The following is a 15,108-nucleotide window of genomic DNA, read 5'->3' on the forward strand; positions in this document are numbered from 1 at the left end:
AGGTGGCATACCCACACATTTCTACACACACACGATCCCAAAGCATAGTAGGACTCTCTACCTGACTCCTCCACCTTCCTCCGTTCCCTTCTTTACTTACCCTTGGAGGCAAACACTCATAAGTTACGTGTTTATATTAGAATCATCACAGCATGACTGTCATCTTTCCTGGGGCCCCCCCCAACCCTTTTTTTTTTTTTTTTTTTTGCACACAATCTTTTGCACACAGTCCCTTTTGAACACAATCCCTTTTTGCACACCGATCCTTTGCACACAATCCCTTTTGCACACGATCCTTTTGCACACTATCCCTTTAGTATGCACACGGCACCACAAGGCTATTACTGTCTGACCAATTTGCCTTATGTAACTGCAATTGTAATGTTAATGAAAATGCACACAGCACCCTGCTTGTTCACACTTTTCTATTGGAAAGGAACTGTTGTTAATTTAAATGGCCTGCTAGAACTAATGTATATAAAGGAAGTGAAAATGGTTGCTCATACTTATGAAACATGTCTTTCTGAAGAAGTCTTGATAATAAATAACAAAAGTGCTAAAGTTCTACAAGAGTTGTTGGTGTTATTTACTATTTTATTGAATGCTTTTATTGTCACGAAGTTCTTTTCTTAGTTAAAATTTCTTCTCTTCGTTCAATTTTTTTGAGTGCGGTTAATTTTATATATATATATATATATATATATATATATATATATATATATATATATATATATATATATATATATATATATATATATATATATATATATGTGTGTGTGTGTGTGTGTGTATGTATATTTATCAGTGAGTTGGAAATCGTGCTTAAAGTGTAGGGCTCTATACAATGACTAATACTATGCAAACTTAGGATATCTACAAGTTATAATATGTGACTGATCTTATACACAATGCATTTAAATAGTACTGTAATTTAAATACAATAGAATGCCTGTATATGATAGGGTATACCCTATGTTATAAGTGCTTTAGACTGGTCAACTGCATTACAAATTAGAGAATGGTTTCTCATTAGTTTTCAGAAATGTGCACATCGATTGGACAGCTCAGCCAGCATGACTGTTGTAAACTGAGCATATACCAATAGAAAAATGTCACTGAAATACCACTGAGCAGCCAGACTTTTCTACTGACATATGCTACAGAGGACAAAGCAAAATACTAGAAAAATCAGCTACATTCTTCAAAACTAAACAAACAGAAACATACCCGATTTTCCTTTTATTTCTATGCTGTCCCACCCAAAATCTTGGCATACTGACATACTTCTGAACCTTTCGGATCTTCACAGAATGCCCAGATTTTTAATCTTTTCCTCATGAAATTATATTTTTTCTGGCAATCCACTAGGGATTGAAGTCATTAAATAATGCCAGACATATGACGTTTAGGCTTCATATCTTTCTAATACATGCTAACAGAAAATGTCTCTTTCAAAAAGCTTTCTCATTTTATAAGAGCAATAAAATCTATCCATATTTTTGGACCTTTGTCCCCCTATTATATTGGGCTTTGTCCAGGTTTCCTTGCTTCTCTTAAACAGCACTGATGTACTGTGCAAGCCTGGGAACGTAAATCCCATATACACATGCAGTACATCAGCAAATGTTGAAGAACGCAGAGGACCACTACAGCTTTGTCATGCAAAGACATTCCCCTGGATTCAGCAAACTTCTGTGCAGGAATAGACCATTCCCATACAGCAATGCAGCGCGGCATGCATATTCATGAAGGCACACTGCCATGCTGTTAAACAGACATGGATCTGTGTATGAGTGCAAGAGATGTGTCTGAGAGCAGTGCTCTCACAATACACAAGCCCCCTGCACACCAGAATTGCCATTCGGCAATATAAAATGAGCGAGAATGCTTGGAATATCCCAACCCATCAGGGTAAGAAATCTTTCTCAAAGACATAAGGGACAATCGTCCCTACCAAGGCAAAAGTAGAAAGAATAAGAGATGTAGCATAAGCACATAGTACACACCACCCAACCCGTCAGAGTAAGGAATGTGAACAAAGCCATAAGGGACAATCGTCCCACAAAACAGAAAGCTGATAGAATAACAGGTTCATGATTAGCAGGGATATTTTGAAAGGTAAAAATAATAAAACACAGCAAATAATTTTTATTTTTATAAATGCAATAAAGTTTAAGCATAGCTGCGCTGGTGTGCCCGTTGCTTAGCTACGCTTAGTCCAGCTTAAACAGCACAAGAAGTTAAAAAGCAAGAGACATCCAACATAAGCAGTACTGCAATAGTATAGTGGTTAGAGTGTATGCTTTACCAGCAGCTATTGCTGGGTTCGATCCCCTCTGTAACAAATTTGCATTTTACATGTGAAAGCAGTACATAAACATTTTTTTTATAATTAGCTATTAAATAACATATATTTGTTAACCAGAGTACTGTAGTAGGTCCAGATATGAGGTGTCAGTTTAATAAAATTGTGAAACCTCCATATAAACACAAGTGCCCCATACAGTATAGTCACACATGAATAAATGTAATGAAAGCACATTGGGGGATGTTAGGGACAGTAAGCAAATTTATAATATTTAATGAATGATGAAGCAATCCCATACAGCAGATAGTTTATAAAATAAAAAAATAAGCAATGTTAAGCATTGCACAGCTTTGCTGACTGGGTGTAAGCATTGTGTACATAGGAATACTAAGCAATGAATAGCCCAGCTAAGTGGATTTGCCCATTGGTAAGCAATGCCAAACCTGCCCCTTTAAGCACTGCCAACCTTAGCTAAGCAGGTTTGCCAATAGCTTAGCTTAGCTCAGCATATTCAAAACCGTCCAATCATGGCAAAGGGCAGGAAATTGGCGGTACTTAAACCCTGCAGGCAGGAATACAGCTCATAACTGGTTTCAGCTTCCCAATGTAGGCAGTATGGCAGGTGTTGGTGAGGGCATGTGCTTCCAGGCGCAGCGCTGGGCATACAGGAGTCCAAGGTCATGGTAGGACTTCTGGTAAAAAGCCATGATGAGAGACTGCTGTAGGGCCAGTACCAGGGCTCCCAATATAAAGCAAAAGCCTGGGACCTTCTCGCCCATGATCTCACCAGTTCCACTAGTATCCCCTCAGACTGGTGAGCAGGTCCAACACCACTATGCCGACTTAAAGTGGAGGAAGAGGGAGCTCTTGGATGAGTGGGTCAAAGAAGCAAGGCAGAAGGGTGATGTCCCAGCAGTGTGTAAGTATTAATATCAATAACTGTTTACCAAAGTCCAGCCTGTGTATGTGATGGATAGGTATACCCAACTATATCTCTATCCCTTTTACAGCTGCAGCTGAGCAGGCTGTGAATCAAGAAGTCCATGCCAGTAGGTTGCAAAGGCTGCGTCGTGGAGCTGGTGAGTAACAATCCTGCTTGTAGTAGTCATACCAAATAAATATAAAGTAGTAGAAAGTCACCTGGCAGTATAAAAACTGTGTATGGGTTGTACTGAATAAACCAGACAATATTACAGTAATATTCCCATATAGGTGATATTTAAATAAAACCATAACTACCTGGCAATAAAGTTCTAAATCCTGGACTGGTTGTGTTTACTCTGGTATTGTATGGCATTTAGTGTTAGATTCTCTGAATAGTAATGTTGTGTTAACCACTGTTACAAATTGTGCTACATAAATATGTCTAGGAATATGTGTATAAGACTGTCGTAAGTACAAGGTTAGACTGTGCTGAAACGCAAATTGTTGTATTTTTAGCATACACAGCCATGGTTCGAATCCTGGGAGTGGTTCCAAGCTGTATGCATAATCATACCTCCCAACTGTACAGATTTTTGCAGTATGTCCAGATAATTGGCTCATATTTTGGCCTGTTCCTCTTTCTCCCTGGCAAATCACTGGGACGATCTCAGAATTGTAGTCACTAAATAATGACATACATTTGAGTTTCAGACTTCTAATCCTTCAGAAAATGTATATTAAAACAAATCCTGTTACTCTAGCAACTGTCTAAATATTCAGAATAAGTCCCTAGTTGTACCCCCATGTTGTCAAGCTTTGTCCAGAATTTGTGCATTAAGAGATTGAGAGGTATGTGCATATCTTAACTAGGAATCTGGGAATATGTGTAGAAACAGTCAGGTAGTGTTAACAAACATTCATCCCACAGGTCTTTCAGATAAGAAAACTGTAACTGCCTGGCAATAAAGTTTTAAATCCTGGACTGGCTGTGTTTACTCTGGTATTGTATGGCCTGACATGTAGCATTCACCAAGATCTGATATCAGAATAGTACTGTTGTGTCAACCACTATTTCTCACACTGTGCTACATAAAAATATGTCTAGGAATGTCTGTATAAGGCTGCTGTAATTACAAGGTCAGATTGTACAACCAAGAGAGACTTAGACAGAAAACACCAAAGAAACAGTCAGCAGTTTCTAAATAGCTCACTCTGATGAAACCAAAATTGTTGTATTTTTAGCAAACACAGCCATGGTTTGAATCCTGGGAGTGGTAGTAAGCTGTATGCATAATCATACCTCTCAGCTGTACAGATTTTCCCTGAATGTCCAGATATTTGGATCATATTTTTGGCCTGTTCCCTGTTTTCCTGGCAAATCACTGGGATGATCTCAGGATTGTAGTCACCAAATAATGACATACATTTGAGTGTCAGACTTCAAATCCTTCAGAAAATGTATGTTAAAACAAATCCTATTACTCTAGTGAGTGACTGTCTAAAAGTTTATAAGAGCAATATTCAAACTATGTCCCTATTTGTACCCCCATGTTGTCAAGCTTTGTACAGAGTTTGTGCATTAAGAGATTGAGAAGTATGTGCATAATGTTAACTAGGAATCTGAGAATATGTGTAGAAACAGTCAGGTAGTGTTAGCATACATTCTCTCCACAGGTCTACCAGGTAAGAGAAGTAGAATTTAGCTATAAGACAGTTGAGGTATACACTTGTGTACAAACATACCACTGCCCAAATCAAGGCCATAGAGTATTGTAATAATACTTGTAGAGTAATGATTAGAGCAATGACCATTAAAGTTGTGAGTACTGCAAGGATATACAAGTTAAGTGAGATCTCTCTCTCTCCCCCTCCATATCTGCAACAATAATCTAAACACACAAATCATTGGGTATGTTTACATCAAACCTACTGTTGGGACATATGTCCTATTGTTCAACAAATATTGAAATGTGTTTCTATTAATGTTCCATGTTGAAATACTATCATTGGTGGCCTGTTGCTATCAATGGAACCTTCATGCCATTGTAATGGCCACTGTGGTTCCATATATGCATGTGTTCTGTTTGCTATGTAACTGTTCCAAATCTGTTGTTTTGGGTTATGGGAATATCTATGTATGCTGTTATAACTAATCCTGGAATGTGTTGATTATTACTAACCCACATATGTTCTAAAACTGTAACACCATAGCACGTTTGGGAAGGCCGGTCCCAGTGGACTCTCCTCTCCCACCTCATTTGGCCATGGCACTGAGCCCCAGCATGTCTGGGACCCACCACAGAACCTCCTCGTCCACTGGTCCTACACCACCTTCAGGCAGAACTGCCTCAGGAGATGGGGCTTGTTCCCCCTGGGAGTGGGCACGGACAGGATCCTCTCACCCGAAGCCAGGTCCGGGGTTTGGTGCATAGCGAGCTCCGAAAGGAGTTTGGAGATCTGCTACTCCAGCTTGAGGGCCACGTGGCACAATTAGAGGGTCAGCCTCCAAATTCAGTATATATGCACAGCTGTTGCTGTAGAAGAAATGGACTGCTGTGGACCTTCCCTACACCTATCCTGCACATCCCTAGCTACTTTTCTTTTTGTCTTTCTCTCTTTGTGCTCCCTTTTTCACCACTTTCCTATCACCCCTGTTTTCTTTTCTTTTAAAGAAATTAGCATGGGGTAAGCAGGAGTAAGCACTTTTAAGCAGTAGTATGCTGGGTTAAGCCTGTTTGCATGGTGCTATGCAATGCCTACACAGATTAAGCACTTTTCAGGCTGTCTGTAAGCATATTTAACTGGACGTTAGCATTGCTTACCACTGCGCAAACCCACTTACAACTGCTTAAAAGTGCCTTAATCACTCTGTATCCAACAGCCCTTGTTCTGCCCAGGAACAAAATAATCAGCCTTTCCCACTCTTGAACCCAGGACCCTGTACACCACAGTCAGAGAACTGTACTACTACTCCATCAGAGCTGTACTACTGAATGTTTTTTAATATATTATTCAATACAGGTATAGAATACTGTGGAACAAACACTGTGGAACCAGCATGTTTATAACATATAAATGTACAAATATAGATGTGTATGATGATAGATGCATATGAAAAGTGTATACATCAGATATAGGTAGCTGTACATACAAAATTACACATATAGAATATGTACATATATATCATAAAATAATATAATGTGTAGATATCAAACAAGAAATATACTGATATATCAATAGTCATATATTAAAAAATGTATGTATATATAGAAATATATATATACATCTATCTATACAATATATCTATGCAAGGATAAATATATATTAACATAATATATACATATATATAAATATATATCTAGGTATATATATATATATATATATATATATATATATATATATATATATATATATATATATATATATATATATATACATACATACATATACATACATACATACATACATACATATACAGATATAGATATATAGGTTCATAGGTTCATAGGTAGGTACTAGGCTATTGGCCTAAGGGCCTAAGAAAGCCTAGCCAATAAGGTTCCCTGGAGAAAATTATTTTCCTGTGCCCCTGATGAGCAGAGCCACAGAAGTGATCCTCAGGGTGTATTTCCTATTTCCCATCCACTCATCAAGATTTTTGTTGAGAGTGCTAATGAGGAACTTTGCTTGATATAGATGGGTAGCTTGTTCCAGAGTATGGGAAGTCTCTGGAACAGGAATCTATCCCACCAGCATGTCCTGTTTATTGTGGTGACAAGGTTAGGTCCCTAGAGCATGTAGCTCAGAGGGATTGGGATTTCTTTAGATGTAGCATGTCCAACAACTCTATGTTTGACATAGCTTTATATGTTAGGCAGAGATCACCTCATAGTAGACGATATGCTACAGAGTAAAACTGGAGTTTTTTGAGACAGTCAGTGTAGGGCATCTGTTTGAGGCCAGTCATCCTCTTTGTGAGGTACTTATGTGGCCTTTCCAGCTGCTGCAGATGTCTTGTGAGGTACATTCCAAAAGGGGCGTTGTACTCTATAATGGGTCTGAATGTCGAGTAGAGGGGAACAATAACCTCTTTTTTCCTGGATGAGAACCCTTTTCTGATGAGATGTGCCACGTAGAAGGATTTCATGACTACTGTGGTGATGTGATTATCAAAGGAGAGACTACTGTCCACCTGGGTCCCAAGGTCTCTTATCACACATTCGGTGTTAAGTAGACTACCACCTATGTGGTAGTTCATGCGTACAGAGTTTTTACCAAAGGGGATGACAATGCACTTTTTGGCATTGAGCTTGAGGCCATGGCTCTGACACCAGGCATCTGTCTCAGTGAGGCCCTTCTGTAGGATGTCTACATCATTTGGGGACTTGACTATGGCTCCTAGTTTGCAGACATCTGGGAACTTCATTAGCCAAAGGCCTTCTGTGTTAGCCTGTACTTCAGAGAAGTAGATGCTAAACAGGAGAGGTCCCAGGAATGAACCCTGTGGTATTCCACTTGTCCCTTGTTTGAAGTCAGATTTGGAGTCTACAACTTTTACAGTGTGGGTTCTGTCAGTGAGCCAGTTGGCAACTCATCTTGTGACATAGGGATTTATACCTAGTTTAGTGCGTTTAGCTATAACTCCAGTATGGGGGATAGTGTCAAAAGCCTCAGTGAGGTCAAGATTGGCTTTGTGAATCACCCTACCCTCGTCTACGGCTTTGGTGACTGCCTCAAAGAAGTTGATCAGGTTCAGGAGGCATGATCTGCCTTTCATAAACCTGAACTGGGTGGGGTCCAGAGTTTGGAGGTTACCAATGTTTTTGTTTATGAGTTCCATGATGATACGTTCCATGGCCTTACAGACCAGGCTTGTCAGGCTAATAGGACAATAGTTCCCGGGATCAGTGGTGGCTCCCCCTTTGTGGAGTGGGATAACTGTTGCTGTGTGTCATTCAGTGGGCACAAAGCCTGACATGAGGCTATGACTGAAGATGGTGCTTAGGTGGGGAGCCAGCTCATTCTGAAGTTTATGTAGAATGCAGCCTGGGATGTTGTCCAGTCCAATGGATACTGTGTTTTTGGCTTTAGAGAGTGCAGCTTTTACTTGTGTAGTTGTGATTGCAGGGACTCTACATTTTTCCTGTATAGATATGGGCCCTTTAGGGGGTGGGAGACAGGGGTAAAGTTAGCACTGAACCTATCTGCTAGGATGTTGGCAATATCAGTTGGTTCTGTAATTTTCATGCCATTGTGCTGTAACTCAGAGGAGATCTGGGTGTTGCCATTGAGATTCTTGACCTAGCTATAGAATGGTTTGTGGTTGTCCCTAGAATCAGTGGTGATTTTGTTTTCGTATCTAGCGTTGGAGGATCTTATAAGGGATCTCAGCTTCTTACTGAGGTTGACCAGGGAGCTCCTCCACTAATGGGATTTTACTCTCTTTTGCAACAGTTTCTTCCTTCTGTTGTAGAGTTTTTTATGGCAGGGGACCACCAGATTGGCTTCCTTTTTTTGGAGGATAGTGTCTTGGTTCTGTTTGGGATAGCATGATCCATGCACTCATGTAAGTGCTTATAGCGTGCATTTGTGTAGGATTCAGCAGTCATAACTGTATTGTCCACCTGCATGGGTGTCATGAAGTTTGCCACTTCTGTCTTAAGAAGCATGAAGTTGGCTTTGGAGAAATGTTTTACTGTGATTTCCTTAATGGGGAGGGTGGGGGTGGGATGTGGATATCTAGGGTGATTAGCTTATGGTCGGATCTGACCAATGAGGAGCTGACTTCAGGTGTAGAACACTGGTTACTCATGTTGGTAATGACTAGGTCTAGGATATTGTTACCTCTGGTGGGGGTGTGGATAAGTTGATCCAAGGCATTGGAATTTATGAATTCCAGAAAGCGCTGAGCGAAGGAGTTGGTACATGAGTAGTTTTCTCAGTTAATTGTGGGGTAGTTGAAATAACCCATTATTAGGGTGTTTGGTTGAACCCTAATATTTTCCAGTATATCAAGAAAAGATGAGTGGGAATCCTGGGGCATGGTCGGGGATCTGTATCAAGCTACAATTTGGATTGCAGTTTTGCCCAGAGTTAGTTGCACTTGGATAACCTCAGATGCATTATGCTGAGCAACTAGCCTGGAGATGTGGATATCCTTAATGAATATGGACACACTTCCACCTTTGGTGTTCCGGTCCAGGTTAGATGGCCGAAAAGTGTGGTATGAGTTATAGCCTGGTAATGCAGCGGTGCTCTCTGGAGCCTCAAACCAGGTCTCAGTCACTCCACAGATATCAGTGTTCTCCATTTTAAGGAGTGCCTTGAGGGAGTGCATTTTGAGGTTTAGACTTCTAGCATTGAGTAGCATTACCCTCAGTTTTTGCTTGCCTGTTCCTGTTATGGTGGTGAATTTGTCATTTGAACTTTGCCTAAAAAAGGCACTATAATGGCGGCAAGAGTCTTAGCTAGTATCCGGAATACCAGGGGTGACAGGTGCAGGCCATCTCTGGCAAAACATCGTGGTCTGTCGACCATGTCGTCTCAGGCAGACAGATACTGGATCCCCTTAGAATAACACCAGAAGCTTAGCCAATTGCTGAAGTCAATTATTTTGTCCTTGTACTGCGGTATCATTCTCAGCAATGGCAGGATGCTACTCAGGGATAGGGTCATACCTGCCTGGGCTACAAGATCGGAGAGCTCTTCCTTGTCTCTTTTTATGCAGTCTAGGGAGATACATCTGAGGTTATTCACACCAACATGAACAATAACAGAGTTATATTTGTACTTGTTGTGGAGTGACCTGAGTGCATGCATACACACACACACACACACACACACACATATATATATATATATATATATATATATATATATATATGTATATATATAGAGCACACATATGAAATATATTATATATATATATATATATATATATATATATATATATATATATATATATGTGTCTGTGTGTGTGTGTGTGTGTGTGTGTGTGTGTGTGTGTGTGTGTATATATATATATATATATATATATATATATATGTGTATACATACATATATATATATATATATATATATATATATATATATATATATATATATATATATATGCATAACATGTACTGCAGTTATACCCAGCACCATATCTCCCCACCCCTAAGTGCAAGAGATCTGGACAAAGGCTGTAAGATGGGGGGGGGGGGCAATGGACCAACACTAGGGACACAATGTACATCTACACCTGCATGTCTGTCAACCTGTCCTTCACCACTGCAAATGTGAAAGGACACACAGCTGACCCCTGATGTACTCCCACCTCCACCTTAAATCTACCTGTCATGTCAAAAGCAGAAATCACTGCTGTCACATTAGCTTCTTACATATCCTGTGGTGTCTGAGAGACTCATCTGGCACCCCCTGTCCTCCACATACAATACCACAACTACTCTCCAGATGGCATGTCATATGCTCTCTGTAGGTACACATAGACACAATGTAGCTGCATCTCAGCCTCAGCGCAGAGCTCCATCAACACTTGTGGATCAATATCTGCATCTGTAAAGCTCTTACCTGGCATGAAACCATACTGCAAAACATCAATCATCACCATGTTCTCAATCTAGCTGCCACCACCCTTTACCATTACTACAGCTCTGCAGACCATGCTTGTTCAGATAAGCAGTACCCATACATATTCACCAGCATCTCACACATCATCTCTCTTTCCAAGATTACAGTAAACAATTCAGTTAAAATACCACTGCCAGGTCTCAGAAATACCTCCAGGCATCCACAGGTATTTCACCTGGAACAACAGCCTTCCCACTGTTAAACCCTCTCATAGCTATCCTTACATTCTCCTTGATAATCTGTTGTACCTCCTGATTAACCATACCCACCTCAGCCAACCTACCCTCCCTCCCCCATTTTCCTCATGGAACAGGCCATCAAAGTGATGTTTCCATATGTTCTAAACACACTCCTAGCTTGTATGTTTCACCCATATTCCTTTATCACCTTTTTGTGCTGCACAGCCTCCATAGCTATGTGCCTCTGTCTAGCCAATAGCTACAGGCCCTATACACCATCCTTGCTGTCCAGCATTACATACAACCCCAGACTCCACATCTGTATGTCAGACTCCACATTCATAGCCATGTGCAATACTCTCTTTGCCATGAACCCCACCTCTTTATACTCATGTCTACTCTCTACATCTGTCTGTCAATCCCACTTCTCCTTTAACAACACCTTTCTCTGCATACTCCCCTGTACTTCTTCATTCCAACACCATGTGTGTAGGAGCAGTCACCATCTGGGCAGCATGTCAGCCTGTGTCTGTTTGAACATAGTAGGTCACAGGTGCATTAATGTAATGCTGACTAGGAGTACAAATTGAACACATCCACTGAGGGCAATCAGAAGGCCATTCCCACATATGTCTGCAGTCTCACAGGCAACTATCCAACCCACCCTGTAATGGAGGTCAGCCACAGCGCGTGCACACACACACACACTCACACACACACACACACACACACACACACACACACACACACACACACACACACACACACACACACACACACACACACACACACACCATAGCTAAAGATGACCTGCTTCGGACATGTTTAGGACAAACATCACCCCCCTGGCTCAACATCAGTATAGAAGGATATGCACACCACATGCACCCCTACACACACCGTTAATCAGGTGAAAACTGCCTACTTACACATAATGCTATGCATGTCCATACAATTCTGCTAGGTACTGGAGTATTATTTGATGTAATGTTGTGGCTACTGATACTCATTACTAGTAAGCTGTCTAGGTAAAGAACTATGGACAATGTCTGATGTCCTGTGATGTGTTTTTTCCTGTTTATGTCTTTCAGCCTGTGATGTCCAGGAGACAGCAGCCATAACTGAGGCCATCCTGGAACACTACAACATCCTCTTCAGTCAGGGTCGCCAACACTAGCAGGAGAGGACAGCCCTCTGGGAAGACCTCACACAGAGAGTGAACACCTTAGGGAACCGTGGCCACATGTATGAACAGGTGAGGCACAGAGCAACTGACCAGATTTGGCATGCACAGCAATGGGCTGCTGCGGTGGAGAGGGACCATTCTGCTGCTGGTAGGGGGACAGCCAGAGAGGCCACACTTACAGCAATGGAAGAGCTCCTTGCCAACATGTATATTTGTAAGGATATGCATATATGTGGACAAGTAATCTATACATAATACATATATATATATATATATATATATATATATATATATATATATATATGTATGGGATCCATACTAATGCAAGAATGGCAGTTTCACCAAAGGTGAAACAGCCAATCAAACTGTCTTTCGGCTTTTCCCAGTTAGGGGTCACCACAGTGGAACTCCGGTCTGCTAATGATTGGCAGTAGATTTTTACATGCTGGCTTGCTGGGCCTAATGCACAACCTTCAACGAAGGAACGCCCATTCACGCATGTCAACACACAGAAGATGCTCTAACTGAGAATCGAACATGCAACGTCTAACTGTGAGGCGATCTGCCAAATATCTGGACATAACATCACACTAGGGTAAATACACTGAGCTGCTAGGCATGTCACCAAGCACTGTCTACACTACAGGCAGACTGCCACAACACTAACCTAATTTACCTATTGGGGAATAGACATGTAACTGCAAATATAGCAGGCACTACAGGTGTGTAACAGCACAGAGTAACAGACGCCAGTGTGAAAGTGCATACCCAGAACCAATCTCAACACAGTCACAGTCACGTAATGGTAAGCCTAAGTAATAGTACAGTATATGGACTGTGTGAACAACAGTCATCATCATGTTTGCCGCTCACACACTAACCCTACATATACTGGCCCATGGTATGGGACATGTCTCAGTCTGGCCCTACGAACATATAGGCTGATAGGGTATCAGAAGCTGGAGCAGCATGCAACATTGGATAGAACAGGACCAAGGACACTGACATCTACCTCAGTCCGTAAACAGGCCAAGTAACATAATCACAATACACAGCTACATAATACGGACACTCTGGCAACAATCGCTATAAGTACACAGACCTCACTACTGTACAGACTACAACAGAATGTCCAGGTTTTGTCCTCAGATATTAGGCCTGCTATACATTACATATCTGGCAGTCTGATATATCACTGGCTTGATATCAGGAATTATGTCAGTAAATAATGGTATACTGTACATGTCCACCTGTTACTGCATGATATATGAACAAAGGGTGACAGACTTGGGGGACAGAGGCAGAAACATAGAGCCAATATTGACATATTGCAGTTATAAACTAAGAACATTGCTGGTGTAACAGGGTTTGTTGTGACATATCTCTTCTGAGGGATATGAAGTCAGTAACACCCATGGATATTACCATTTACTGACTACAATCATCAGAGTATGCTACTGCATTTGTAAAGACAGAAAATGTGTGAGTGACACACCAAATCTAAGACTCCAAACTCTGGCCAGTCTGCAGATAGCCCTACAGGTGAGAGTTTTCTCAACCACATAACACTGTCATGCCAGACACTAAATCTTGCAGAACAGCAATATCCCCACAAACCCTGTTAAACCAATATTACTTCAAATGAAGAACAGCAATACTTACATTCTATCCCCATGTCTAGAACATCCCCCTCCAGTTTGTTGGCCTATCTCCACAGTGTTTGTTGTAAGAGGTATTTCCAACTATCCTCTGTGATGCTGTTTGTCACACACCCACATGAAGTCCTGCTCACAGTGAAGGAAAAGGGCCAACACCCACTTGCAGTGCTTACTTATAAGAGTGTGTTCCCATGCAATTGGCAACAGGAATGATGCCACAGCTGTTCCACATGCAATTAGCAGGTGGAGGACTCAAATTTGTGCACAGGCCATCAGCTGATCATGAGCATTACCTACCAATGTCAAGCTCCTGCCTATGCAAAACAGATGCATTTTTCCACATCTACCAGAGAGGGGGAGAGAGAGAGAGAGAGAGACAGACAGACAGAGACAGAGGGAAATAAAGAAAGGATGAGAGAAAGAGCCAAGCATGTTTTGTGCATGATCTGTGAGTGGAGAGAAATCTCTGGGTATTATAATGGTTGCCTATATATATACATTTATGGCTGTGGATTGTCTACAACAACCTCTATGGTGTTTGACAACTGTTGGCCTTGTAATGTGACATTGGGACATATGGGTCCTCAATATGAAAATGTAGCAAAATCCATCTTGCAATGGACCCTTTTATTACGCAATCATGCGAACACCCACACAGGATACTGCTGACAGACAGACAGACACACACACACACACACACATATGACAGAACCAGGATTAGAACTCCTACTTAACTAGTTTGCTACACTACAGTATTACGCAGTCATCACAAATGCCACAGAGCTTATAGGGCTGAGGCTTGGCCAAAGGGTTATTTCAAGGTAACTGTCATCAGCAGGAGTGCTAACATGGGCAATGGGAAATGCGGTGTGTGTGAATGGGTCATAAATCATTCCTCTGGAAACACACACACTCACAGTCACACACAACTTTACATTTGACAAGACTGAGTATACATATTCTACATGAATACTGATTTGTACTATCGTATTACACAGTTATCATAAGCACCACAGACACTATAGGGCTGAGGACTACCAAAAGGAATGTGTACAGTGATTGACATCAGCACATCATGTGGTATTGATCAAGTGGATGTGTAGTGAGTGGGACAGGCCTCATAATGGAATTCTCTCTGTCACTGTCTGTCTCTCTCTTCCCCACATCTCTGTGTGTGTATGTTTGACATATTATAGTGTGTTGGCTTTGGATATGTGTGAG

General features: G+C 41.1%; 1 long non-coding RNA gene across 2 annotated transcripts in view; it reads left to right on the forward strand.

The window, feature by feature from the left end:
• The first annotated feature begins 12,139 nt into the window (after positions 1-12,139).
• The window catches only part of LOC122804777, an 881,700-nt gene continuing 878,731 nt past the window's right edge, over positions 12,140-15,108 (forward strand). For both annotated transcript variants that reach the window (XR_006365242.1, XR_006365243.1), the window contains exon 1: positions 12,140-12,298. This is a non-coding gene — a long non-coding RNA (uncharacterized LOC122804777). The remainder of the gene's footprint in view (positions 12,299-15,108) is intronic.

Source organism: Protopterus annectens, chromosome 1.part1 (assembly GCF_019279795.1).
Source record: "Protopterus annectens isolate FY-2018-M chromosome 1.part1, PAN1.0, whole genome shotgun sequence".
In the NCBI taxonomy this organism is placed as follows: domain Eukaryota; kingdom Metazoa; phylum Chordata; order Ceratodontiformes; family Protopteridae; genus Protopterus; species Protopterus annectens.